Genomic DNA, 13,175 nt, shown 5'->3' on the forward strand with positions numbered 1-13,175 from the left:
TGGCACAACACACAGATTACTTACAAAACACACACGCAATAAACGTAATCCAACACACACACACACACAACTCTGTGAACTATCAGTGTCTTCCTCTCTTTCATCTTCCCATCACTCCTTTTTTCTGTTCTTTCATCTCTGGTAGCGTGGAGAGAGAGACTACATGTGTATCATTTAGTATGCATGAACTTCCTCCATGACATTTCACTGTGTGTTTGTGTATTGATCTCTTTGTGACCGGTCACACATGTTTTAGCTTGGCCTGTACTTTGATCATGTGCCTGATTTAAAACTCATCATACGTGACAGGGAGCTTGTGGTATTGGTTCAAGACGTGTGTGTGCGTGTCAAATCACATTTTATTTGTCACATGCTTTGTGAACACATGCTTGCGTGTGTGTGTGCTCTGTTTCTGAAGAACATAACACTGTGTGCAGCAACAACAGAGGGAGAGAGGATACAGATCTAGAAAGAGTATACAGATCTATAAAGAGTATACAGATCTAGAGAGAGGATACAGATCTAGAAAGAGTATACAGATCTAGAGAGAGGATACAGATCTAGAAAGAGTATACAGATCTAGAGAGAGGATACAGATCTAGAAAGAGTATACAGATCTAGAAAGAGTATACAGATCTAGAAAGAGTATACAGATCTAGAGAGAGTATACAGATCTAGAGAGAGTATACAGATCTAGAGAGAGTATACAGATCTAGAAAGAGTATACAGATCTAGAAAGAGTATACAGATCTAGAAAGAGTATACAGATCTAGAAAGCGTATACAGATCTAGAGAGAGGATACAGATCTAGAAAGAGTATACAGATCTAGAAAGAGTATACAGATCTAGAAAGAGTATACAGATCTAGAGAGAGTATACAGATCTAGAGAGAGTATACAGATCTAGAGAGAGTATACAGATCTAGAAAGAGTATACAGATCTAGAAAGAGTATACAGATCTATAAAGAGTATACAGATCTAGAGAGAGGATACAGATCTAGAAAGAGTATACAGATCTAGAGAGATGATACAGATCTAGAGAGAGGATACATATCTAGAAAGAGTATACAGATCTAGAAAGAGTATACAGATCTAGAAAGAGTATACAGATCTAGAGAGAGTATACAGATCTAGAAAGAGTATACAGATCTAGAGAGAGGATACAGATCTAGAGAGAGTGAGACCAAGGTAAAGAAATAAATAAAATATTGAGAGGGGGTGGATGACTAAGAGAGGGAGGGAGGGAGGGAGGGAGGGAGGGAGGGAGGGAGGGAGGGAGGGAGGGAGGGAGGGAGGGAGGGAGGGAGATACATTCCTATTCCTTCTTACAGCTTTATCACATAACCAAACATTTGAATGATGATACAAAAACTCAGTGCAACCCTGCGTGTGTGTGTCTGTGTACATCTCTGTTACAGCCCCTGCCTAATCTTTATTTATGTATTATACAAGAGCGGATGTCCAGTTGACATTAAAGCTATCAGCCACCATGACTGTATCTCCATGCAGAATGAGTTTCATGACACAATAAGGCTGAAGTCCATTATCTTAATATTCCAGTTGTATTGGCTAGCAGTCTGAGCGCAATGTAACGATAGATGTATAACATGTTGAGCTGCAATAGGATTTTTTGTTTGCTCAACATTTGGGCATATTTTCAAGTTGAAATGTATGTTCATTCGTTGTGGACATACAATTCAACTTGAGAATGTATTCTACCTTTTTTGCATATTTCCCTGTGTGCCTCTAAATTAATCTCTCTATGACAATACATTACATACAGTATATCATAAGACCTTTCTTTGAGGGCCTAGTTACACCCTAACTCAGTGGTCTGAAACTCCTGGTTTACAAGCCACAACAAGCCTGCAAGTCGCATATTGCTGGCTTGCAAAATAATGTGTACAGTAGTTCCAATTGGAATATCCAACAAATGGAACTTTAAAACACCCACAACCTGCATTCAGAATCAGGGCCCCAAACTGCAACAGTTTAGTCACATTGGTTGTGCGAGTAAAACATATGTATTAGTCGCATCGGTGCTTGCTGCTCATTCTACATGGTTCTCTTACTCCAAACATCCTATTTGTTTAGGAGGCTAAAACCATGATTTGGTCAAACAGTAATGTGCATTATCCTCAGAGATGGCCGCCTCGCTTCGCGTTCCTAGGAAACTATGTAGTATTTTTAGTTTTTTATGTGTTATTTCTTACATTGTTACCCCAGGAAATCGTAAGTCTTATTACATACATTCGAGAGGAACTATTGGATATAAGAGCAACATCAACTCACCAACATTACGACCAGGAATGCGAATTTCCCGAAGTGGATCCTCTGTTTGGCCCACCACCCAGGACAATGGATCAGATCCCAGCCGGCGACCCAAAACAACAGCGCCGCAGAAGGGGCAGACGGAGCGTTCTTCTGGTCAGGCTCCGTAGACGGGTACATCGCGCACCGCTCCCGAGTATACTACTCGCCAATGTCCAGTCTCTTGACAACAAGGTAGACGAAATCTGAGCAAGGGTTGCCTTCCGGAGAGACATCGGAGACTGTAATGTTTTTTGTTTCACGGAAACTTGGGTCACTCGAGACACGCTATCAGTGTCGGTACAGTCACCTGGTTTCTTCACGCATCGCGCCGACAAAAACAAGCATCTCTCTGGGAAGAAGGGCGGGGGTGTATGCCTTATGATTAACGAGACGTGGTGTGATCATAACAACATACAGGAACTCAAGTCCTTTTGTTCACCTGACCTAGAATTCCTCAAAACCAAGAGAATCTACCAAGAGAATTCACTTCGATCATAATCACAGTCGTGTATATTCCCCCCCAAGCAGACCTATCGACGGCCCTGAACGAACTTCATTTGACTCTATGTAAACTGGAAACCACATATCCTGAGGCTGCATTTATTGTAGCTGGGGATGTTAACAAGGCTGATCTTAAAACAAGGCTCCCTAAATTTTATCAGCATATCGATTGTGCGACCCTGGCTGGCAAAACCCTGGATCGTTGTTATTCTAACTTCCTCGACGCATATAAGGCCCTCCCCCACCCTCCTTTCAGAAAAGCTGACCACGACTCCGTTTTGTTACTCCCAGCCTATAGACAGAAACTAAAACAGGAAGCACCCGTGCTCAGGTCTGTTCAACGCTGGTCCGACCAATCGGATTCCACACTTCAAGATTGCTTCGATCACGTGGACTGGAATATGTTCCGCATAGCATCGAACAACAACATTGATGAATACGCTGATTCGGTGAGCGAGTTTATTAGCAAGAGCGTCGGTGATGTGGTACCCACAGCGTCTATTAAATCATTCCCCAACCAGAAACCATGGATTGAAGGCAGCATTCGTGCAAAACTGAAAGTGTGAACCACTGCTTTTAATCAGGGCAAAGTGACCGAAAACATGACCGAAGACAAACAGTGTAGCTTTTCCCTCCGCAAGGAAAACAAACAAGCTAAGCGTCAGTATAGAGACAAAGTAGAGTTGCAATTCAACGGCTCAGACACGAGAGGTACAGTGGGGAGAACAAGTATTTGATACAATGCCGATTTTGCAGGATTTCCTACTTACAAAGCATGTAGAGGTCTGTAATTTTTATCATAGGTACACTTCAACTGTGAGAGACGGAATCTAAAACAAAAATCCAGAAAATCACATTGTATGATTTTTAAGTAATTAATTGACATTTTATTGCATGACATACGTATTTGATCACCTACCAACCAGTAAGAATTCCGGCTCTCACAGACCTGTTAGTTTTTCTTTAAGAAGCCCTCCTGTTCTCCACTCATTACCTGTATTAACTGCACCTGTTTGAACTCGTTACCTGTATAAAAGACACTTCTCCACACACTCAATCAAACAGACTCCAACCTCTCCACAATGGCCAAGACCAGAGAGCTGTGTAAGGACATCAGGGATAAAATTGTAGACCAGCACAAGGCTGGGATGGGCTACAGGACAATAGGCAAGCAGCTTGGTGGGAAGGCAACAACTGTTGGCGCAATTATTAGGAAATGGAAGAAGTTCAAGATGACGGTCAATCACCCTCGGTCTGGGGCTCCATGCAAGATCTCAACTCGTGGTGCATCAATGATCATGAGGAAGGTGAGGGATCAGCCCAGAACTACACGACAGGACCTGGTCAATGACCTGAAGAGAGCTGGGACCACAGTCTCAAAGAAAAACATTAGTAACACACTACGCCGTCATGGATTAAAATCCTGCAGCGCACGCAAGGTCCCCCTGCTCAAGCCAGCGCATGTCCAGGCACATCTGAAGTTTGCCAATGACCATCTGGATGATCCAGAGGAGGAATGGGAGAAGGTCATGTGGTCTGATGAGACAAAAATAGAGCTTTTTGGTCTAAACTCCACTCGCCGTGTTTGGAGGAAGAAGAAGGATGAGTACAACCACAAGAACACCATCCCAACCGTGAAGCATGGAGGTGGAAACATCATTCTTTGGGGATGCTTTTCTGCAAAGGGGACAGGACGACGGCACCGTTTTGAGGGGCGGATGGATGGGGCCATGTATCGCGAGATCTTGGCAAACAACCTTCTTCCCTCAGTAAGAGCATGGAAGATGGGTCGTGGCTGGGTCTTCCAGCATGACAACGACCCGAAACACACAGCCAGGGCAACTAAGGAGTGGCTCCGTAAGAAGCATCTCAAGGTCCTGGAGTGGCCTAGCCAGTCTCCAGTCTGTATGGAGGAGTGAGCCAAAATCCCTGCTGCAGTGTGTGCAAACCTGGTCAAGAACTACAGGAAACGTATGATCTCTGTAATTGCAAACAAAGGTTTCTGTACCAAATATTAAGTTCTGCTTTTCTGATGTATCAAATACTTATGTCATGCAATAAAATGCAAATAAATTACGTAAAAATCATACAATGCTTTGTAAGTAGGAAAACCTGTAAAATCGTCAGTGTATCAAATACTTGTTCTCGACACTGTATGTGGCAGGGTCTACAGTCAATCACAGACTACAAAAGAAAAACCAGCCCCGTCGCAGACCACGATGTCTTGCTCCCAGACATACTAAACAACTTATTTGCTCGCTTTGAGGACAATACAGTGCCACTGACACGGCCCGCTACCAAAACCTGCGGGCTCTCCTTCACTGCAACCAACGTGAGTGAAACATTTAAACGTGTTAACCCTCGCAAGGCTGCAGGCCCAGATGGCATCCCCAGCCGCATCCTCAGAGCATGCACAGACCAGCTTGCTGGTGTGTTTACGGACATATTCAATCAATCCCTATCCCAGTCTGCTGTTCCCACATGCTTCAAGAGGGCCACCATTGTTCCTGTTCCCAAGAAAGCTAAGGTAGCTGAGCTAAATGACTACCGCCCCGTAGCACATACTTCCGTCATCATGAAGTGCTTTGAGAGACTGGTCAAGGACCATATCACCTCCACCCTACCTGACACCCTAGACCCTCTCCAATTTGCTTACCGCTCCAGACGCATTCACACTGTACACTGCCCTAACCCATCTGGACAAGAGGAATACCTATGTAAGAATGCTGTTCATCGACTACAGCTCAGCATTTAACACCATAGTACCCTCCAAACTCGTCATTTAGCTCGAGACCCTGGGTAACTGGGTCCTGGACTTCCTGACGGGCCGCCCCCAGGTGGTGAGGGTAGGTAACAACATCTCCACCCCGCTGATCCTCAACAATGGGGCCCCACAAGGGTGCATTCTCAGCACTCTCCTGTTCTCCCTGTTCACCCATGACTGCGTGGCCATGCACGCCTCCAACTCAATCATCAAGTTTGCAGACAACACTACAGTGGTATGTTTGATTACCAACAACGACGAGACGGCATACAGTGAGGAGGTGAGGGCCCTCAGAGTGTGGTGTCAGGAAAATAACTTTGCACTCAATGTCAACAAAACAAAGGAGATGATCGTGGACTTCAGGAAACAGCAGAGGGAGCAGCCCCCTATCCACATCGACGGGACAGTAGTGGAGAGGGTGGAAGTTCCTCGGCGTACACATCACGGACAAACTGAAATGGTCCACCCACACAGACAGCGTGGTGATGAAGGCGCAGCAGGGCTCTTCAACCTCAGGAGGCTGAAGAAATTTGGCTTGGCACCAAAAACACTCACAAACTTTTACAGATGCACAATCGAGAGCATCCTGTCGGGCTGTATCACCACTTGGTGCGGCAACTGCTCCGCCCACAACCGTAAGGCTCTCCAGAGGGTAGTGAGGTCTGCACAGCGCATCACCAGGTGCAAACTACCTGCCCTCAAGGACAACAACCACCCGAGCCACTGCCTGTTCACCCCGCTATCATCCAGAAGGCGAGGTCAGTACATGTGCATCAAAGCGGGGACCGAGGCCATCAGACTGTTAAACAGCCATCACTAACATTGAGTGGCTGCTGCCAACATACTGACTCAACTCTAGCCACTTTAATAATGGAAAAATGTATGTAATAAATGTATCACTAGCCACTTTATATAACGTTTACATACCCTACATTACTCATCTCATATGTATATACTGTACTCTATACCATCTACTCCATCTTGCCTATGCCGTTCGGCCATCACTCATTCATATATTTGTATGTACATATTCTTCTTCATTCCTTTACAGTTGTGTGTATAAGGTAGTTGTTGTGAAATTGTTAGGTTAGATTACTTGTTAGATATTACTGCATGGTCAGAACTAAAAGCACAGGCATTTCGCTACACTTGCATTAACATCTGGTAACCATGTGTATGTGACAAATAAAATGTGATTTGATTTGATTCCTGTATTGACAGTTTTTGCCCTGCCCTTGTGCCTGTTTCGCTGGGGTCTGCTGCTGTGATGAGACACTAACTCCTCCCCCCCGCACACCGGGAGTAAAACAATTGTTCAGGTTGTAGGCTATAACATTTCAAAATCCAGTTGCGGGAGAAACACTGATTTGGAAGCAACTAATGTTGTCGCTGTTGAAAATAGAGAGAGGGTTCTCAGCTTTCTGTAGGTATACGTTTTATTTCTCAACTCTCAATATTGTGCTCTAAAGAACTATTTTACAACCAATACATTTGATATGGCATTGAGATACAGATAGTGTGAAATACACAGTGGGTATAGGCTTCAACTACAATGTATTTTTAGGACATTGCATGTACTGTTAGATTAATACATGGCTACAGTACAAGCAGTGGGTATTATGTTTAGAGTTAGCGATCTAGCTATGGTGTTTTTTCTGTTTCCTCTTACTCAGGTGGTGAATTAGCCCCAAATAAATTAGCCTATGATATTAGCAAACATAAATATTTAGTCAAATAAAATCTTATTGGTCACATGCTCTGAATACAACAGGTGTAGACTTTACAGTGAAATGCTTACTTACAAGCCCGTTGCCAACAATGCGGAGTTAGAAAGTAAGAAAAATACAAAAGTAAACATTTACAATAGATTCATCTCTATTGAACAAAATACAAATCTGGAGCCCTATTTTAACAGTAAAATATAACAACAATAGCCAAATTGTCAACCCAAAATTCATGAAAATCCCTGAATAAGGTTGCACATCAAAATATCTTGATTTATGCATTCCTGCATGGATACGTTAGATGAAACCACGTATTTATTGAATAGCATCTGTCGTCTATTACACCTCTTAAAATACATTGTGAATGACTTTGTAAGTGGTTAATAATTGTTTCTATTGTGTGACGCTATAATGGTTTGATTTGCTTCCAAATGAAAAAGTTAGTGGTACCAGGACCACCAGGGGAAAATGTTAGTGTGAACCCCTGAGAATGACTTCCGGGGTAGGGAAGATTTATTCATGAGACTACCTAAATCATCTAAACTGGAACAGCCATCTCAGTAACTGGTGCAATAAATCCAACTACTAACAGATTGGATTAGTTTAGAAACTTTTTATTTATTTTTGTGTCGTTTAAGACTAATCAACCCATCAATGTACATGCAAAAACACAGGTATTTTAACAAACACTTCTGATAATCAACCTGTAATGGAGCATACTGGGAAATATGATAATCATGGGTGTGGTTTTAAACCAACATGAGTTTGTAATTTTAGTCAATAAATCTTGAGCAATCTAAAATCTAGTGTCGAGCGACTAGAAATCGTGTTGCAGCTGGTAGCCTTGATATTCATAGGTTGAATCCACTTCAATGCTATTTTGAAGTGCACTCAACTCACAGAATAATGCTGATTAAATGGTTAAATGGCTTTTTTACAGTGTGATATATACAGTAGTATTGGTTTGGCTGGTGTAGGAAATGGTCGATGTATTTTATGCAGAGAGAGACAGACTGCCTATATGTGTCACATTCTGACCATAGTCATTGTGTGTTGTGCTTCTTTTAATGTTGGTCAGGACGTGAGCTGGGTGGGAATTATATGTTGTGTGTCTAGTTTGTCTGTTTCTGTGTTCGGCTTAATATGGTTCTCAATCAGAGGCAGCTGTCAATCGTTGTCCCTGATTGGGAATCATATATAGGTGGCTTGTTTTGTGTTGGAGATTTGTGGGTGGTTGTTTCCTGTGTTTCTCTGCACCAGATAGGGCTGTATCGGTTTGCCACATTTTGTTATTTTGTATTTGTAGTGTTCACTGTTTATTAGTTTAATTAAACATGTTGAGCACTGGCTACGCTGCGCGTTGGTCCGATCCCTGCTACACCTCCTCTTCTCTTGAAGAGAAGGAAGGCTGCCGTTACAATATGAGTCTGAATACAGTTCATTTGGAAAGTATTCAGACCCCTTGACTTTTTCCACATTTTCTTACGTTACAACCTTATTCTAAAATTGATTAAATCGTTTTTTTCTCTCATCAATCTACACACTATACCCCATAATGACAAAGCAAAAACAGTTTTTATAAATTTTTGCAAATGTATTGCAAATATAAAACGGAAACATCACATTACATTAGTATTCAGACCCTTTACTCAGTAATTTGTTGAAGCACCTTTGACGTTGATTACAGCCTTGAGTCTTCTTGGGTATGACGCTACAAGCTTGGCACACCTGTATTTGGGGAGTTTCTCCCATTCTTCTCTGCGGATCTTCTCAAGCTCTGTCAGGTTGGATGGGGAGTGTCACTGCACAGTGATCTTCAATGATTAAATTAAGACATTGGATGTGTCACTGAAACTAGGGCCCACGAAAATATCCTAGATGAATCTCTTTTCATATAACTATCAGCCACTCCTGTGTTGTCTTGGGTGTGTGCTTAGAGCCGTTGTCCTGTTGGAAGGTGAACCTTCGCCCCAGTCTGAGGTCCTGAGCGCTCTGGAGCAGGTTTTAATCAAGGATCTCTCTGTACTTTGCTCCGTTCATCTTTCCTTCAATCCGGACTAGTCTCCCAGTCCCTGCCACTGAAAAACATCCTCATAGCATGATGCTGCCACCACTATGCATTACCGTAGGAATGGTGTCAGGTTTCCTCCAGACGTGACGCTTGGCATTCAGGCCAAAGAGTTCAATCTTGTTTTCATCAGTCCAGAGAATCTTGTTTCTCATGGTCTGAGAGTCCTTTAGGTGCCTTTAGGCAAACTCCAAGCGGGCTGTCATGTGCCTTTTACTAAGGAGTGGCATCCGTCTGGCCACTCTACCAGAAATGCTTGATTGGTGGAGTGCTGCAGAGATGATTCTCCTTCTGGAAGGTTCTCCCATCTCCACAGTGGAACTCTGAATCTTTGTCGGAGTGACCATCGTGTTCTTGGTCACCTCCCTGACCACGGCCCTTCTCCCTCGATTGTTCAGTTTGGCCAGGCGGCCAGCTCTAGGAAGATTCTTAGTGGTTCCAAACTTCTTCCATTTAAGAATGATGGAGGCCACTGTGTTCTTGGCGACCTTCAATGCTCAGACACTTTTTGGTACCCTTCCCCAGAACTGTGCCTCGACACAATCCTGTCTCGGATCTCTACGGACAATTCCTTCGACCTCATGGCTTGGTTTTTGCTCTGACATGCCCTGTCAACTGTGGGACCTTTATATAGACAGGTGTGTTCCTTTCCAAATCATATCCAATCAATTTAATTTACCAAAGGTGAATTTACCAATCATGTTGTAAAAACATCTCAAGGATGATCAATGGAAAAATTATGTTCTGGAGCTAAATGTTGAATCTCGTAGCAAAGAGTCTGAATACTTATGTAAATAAAGTATTTCAGTTTTTTATTTGTAATAAATTTGCAAACATGTATAAAAATCAGTTTTTGCCTTGTCATTATGGGGTGTTGTGTGTAGATTAATGAGGGGAAAACATTATTTAATCCATTTTAGAATAAGGTTGTAACGTAACAAAATGTGGAAAAAGTGAAGGGGTCTGAATACTTTCCGAATGCACTGTACGTGTTTGTGTGTAATAAAGGGTTTTGTGGGTGTTGGACAAGCCCTCCTCCTCCCACCATTTCTCTCTGCTCGCTGTGACCTGCATCTGTTTCTTTGGTTGCCCTGGTAACTGCAACACCAGTGTGCTGAGCCATGCAAGGTTCTGTACAGGCAGTTTAGATCTCTTTGTTGTGTGTGTGTGTGTGTGTGTGTGTGTGTGTGTGTGTGTGTGTGTGTGTGTGTGTGTGTGTGTGTGTGTGTGTGTGTGTGTGTGTGTGTGTGTGTGTGTGTGTGTGTGTGTGTGTGTGTGTGTGTGTGTGTGTGTGTGTGTGTGTGTGCGTGCATGCGTACCATCTATCCATCCATCTAAATTATAATTTTGACATAACCCCCACTGACCTGCTGCTGTAATGATGAGTTTATGAGAATGAACCTCTGGCCATTGGTCATGTCCCATCACTGAGCTCCCATTAAATCTCTCTCTCTCTCTCTCTCTCTCTCTCTCTCTCTCTCTCTCTCTCTCTCTCTCTCTCTCTCTCTCTCTTCTCTCTCTCCTCTCTCTCTCTCTCTCTCTCTTTCTCTCTCTCTCAGTAATCCATTTGATTTACTATTTAACAGTCTTATGGCTTGTGGGTAGAAGCTGTTCAGGGTCCTGTTGGTTCCAGACTTGGTGCATCAGTACCACTTTCCGTGCGAGAGCAGAGAAAACAGTCTATGACTTGGGTGGCTGGAGTCTTTTTAGAGCCTTCCTCTGGCACCGCCTGGTATAGAGGTAGCTTAATGACTTTTTGATGGCAGGGAGCTCGGCCCCAGTTGTGTACTGGGTCAATCACACTACCCTCTATAGCAGCTTGCGGTCGGATGCCAAGCAGTTGCCATACTAAGCAGTGATGCAGCCAGTCAAGATGCTCTCAATGGTGCAGCTGTAGAACTTTTTGAGGATCTGAAGGCCCATGCCAAATCTTTTCAGCCTCCTATGGGGAATGAGGCATTGTGTTGGTGTGTGTGGACCATGTTAATTCCTTAGTGATGTGGACATCGAGGATGTTGAAGCTCTCGATCCGCTCCACTACAGCCCCATCGATGTGGACTGGGGCGTGCTCGGCCCTCCATTTCCTGTATTCCATGATCAGCACCACATTGCCAGGTCATTAACCTCCTTCCTTATAGGCAGTCTCATCGTCGTTAGGTGATCAGGCCTACGACCATCATGCCGTCAGTAAACTTTATGATGGTGTTGGAGTCAGGCATTCAGTTGTGGGTCAACAGGGAGTACAGGAGGGGACTGAGCACGCACCCCTGAGGAGCCCCCATGTTGAGGATCAGCATGCACATGTGTTGTTGCCTACTCTCACCACCTGGAGGCAGCCTGTCAAGAAGTCAAGGATCCAGTTGCAGAGGGAGGTTCTCAGTACCAGGGTCCTGAGCTTAGTGATGAGCTTGGAGGGCACTATGGAGCTGAATGCTGAGCTGTAATCAATTAACAACATTCTCACATAGGTATTCCTTTTATCCAGGTGGGCGAGGGCAGTGTGGTGTGCAATAAGATTTTGTCATCTGGTGTCTGGGATGATGTTGTTGATGTGAGCCATGTCCAGCCTTTCAAAGCATTTCAAGCCTACAGATGTAATTGCTAAGGGGCAATAGTCATTTAAACATGTTACCGTGGCGATCTTGGGCACAGGGACTATGGTGGTCTGCTTGAAACGTAGGTATTACAGACATGGTCAGGGAAAGGTTGAAAATGTCAGTGAAGACACTTGCCAGCTGTTCTGAGTATGTAGTCCATCTGGCCACTCGACCTTGTCGATGTTAACCTGTTTAAAGATCGAACTCACATGGAGAGCGAGATCACACAGTCCTCTGGAAAAGCTGGTGCTCTCATGTATGGTTAATTGTTTCATGCCTCGAAGCAAGCATTGAAGGCAATTAGCTCGTCTAGTAGGCTCGCATCCCTGGGCAGCTCGTGGTTTGGTTTCCCTTTGTAATCTGTGATACTTTGCAAGCCCTGCCACATCCAACGAACGTCAGAGCCGGCGTAGTAGGTTTCGATCTTAGTCCTGTATTGACGCTTTGCCTGTTTGATGGCTCATCACAATAACATTGTGAGCAAAATGATTAATCATATCACTTCAGTAAATGGTTTGTAAAGGCTTGATGACCTTAGAGTTGAGCATGTGAAGCCTCCTTTTCAGAAAATCCTCCTTTATCTCAAATGTCTCATTGGTGTTACCATCATTGGTGTTACCATCATTGGTGTTACCATCATTGGTGTTACTATTCCTACTGGTGGCACAATGTTATCATAATGGTATCAATTGTTTAAAGTCATTAAGCTACCATGTTAGTTGGTTTCGAATGGGAAGATGTACCCAAATAAATAAAAATAAAAATAAATATTAAAATAAGTTCATGTTTTCCAAAAATCCTTGCCCAAATGCGACCGTATTTTAAGAATGACCCACATACCATCACCCACCCACATACCATCCTATCCTTGTCATTCCCTACCAATTAGTATTATACTACTTTAGTCCAGCTCGCTCCCAGTCAAAAACTGCTGAGGGTCTCTGGCAGAAGTTCTGAGAGTCTGGGGAATTCTCTCATCCTCGCCTCGCCTGGCCCTTTTTTCTTTATTTTATAAATCTGTGATCTCTTCCCCTGCTCTGAAATGCCTTTAGATATAATTAATATTGAATGAAGCCGCGCCTAAGCTTCTGCCCAGTCTCTTTCAAGTACCGGGGTTACTTCAAACTTCCCTATTGTTAGTTTCTATTTCTCTGACGCTGGAACATTCCGCCACATTAGCTCGCTAGGAAGTAATTTCATGTTCTGTT

General features: G+C 43.5%; 1 protein-coding gene across 4 annotated transcripts in view; it reads left to right on the forward strand.

Moving 5' to 3' along the window:
• LOC129838664 (ankyrin repeat and sterile alpha motif domain-containing protein 1B-like) overlaps positions 1 to 13,175 on the forward strand; it is a 245,952-nt gene that overhangs the window by 158,965 nt on the left and 73,812 nt on the right. The window lies entirely within an intron of this gene.

The sequence above is a fragment of the Salvelinus fontinalis genome, chromosome 39 (assembly GCF_029448725.1).
Source record: "Salvelinus fontinalis isolate EN_2023a chromosome 39, ASM2944872v1, whole genome shotgun sequence".
Lineage (NCBI taxonomy): Eukaryota > Metazoa > Chordata > Actinopteri > Salmoniformes > Salmonidae > Salvelinus > Salvelinus fontinalis.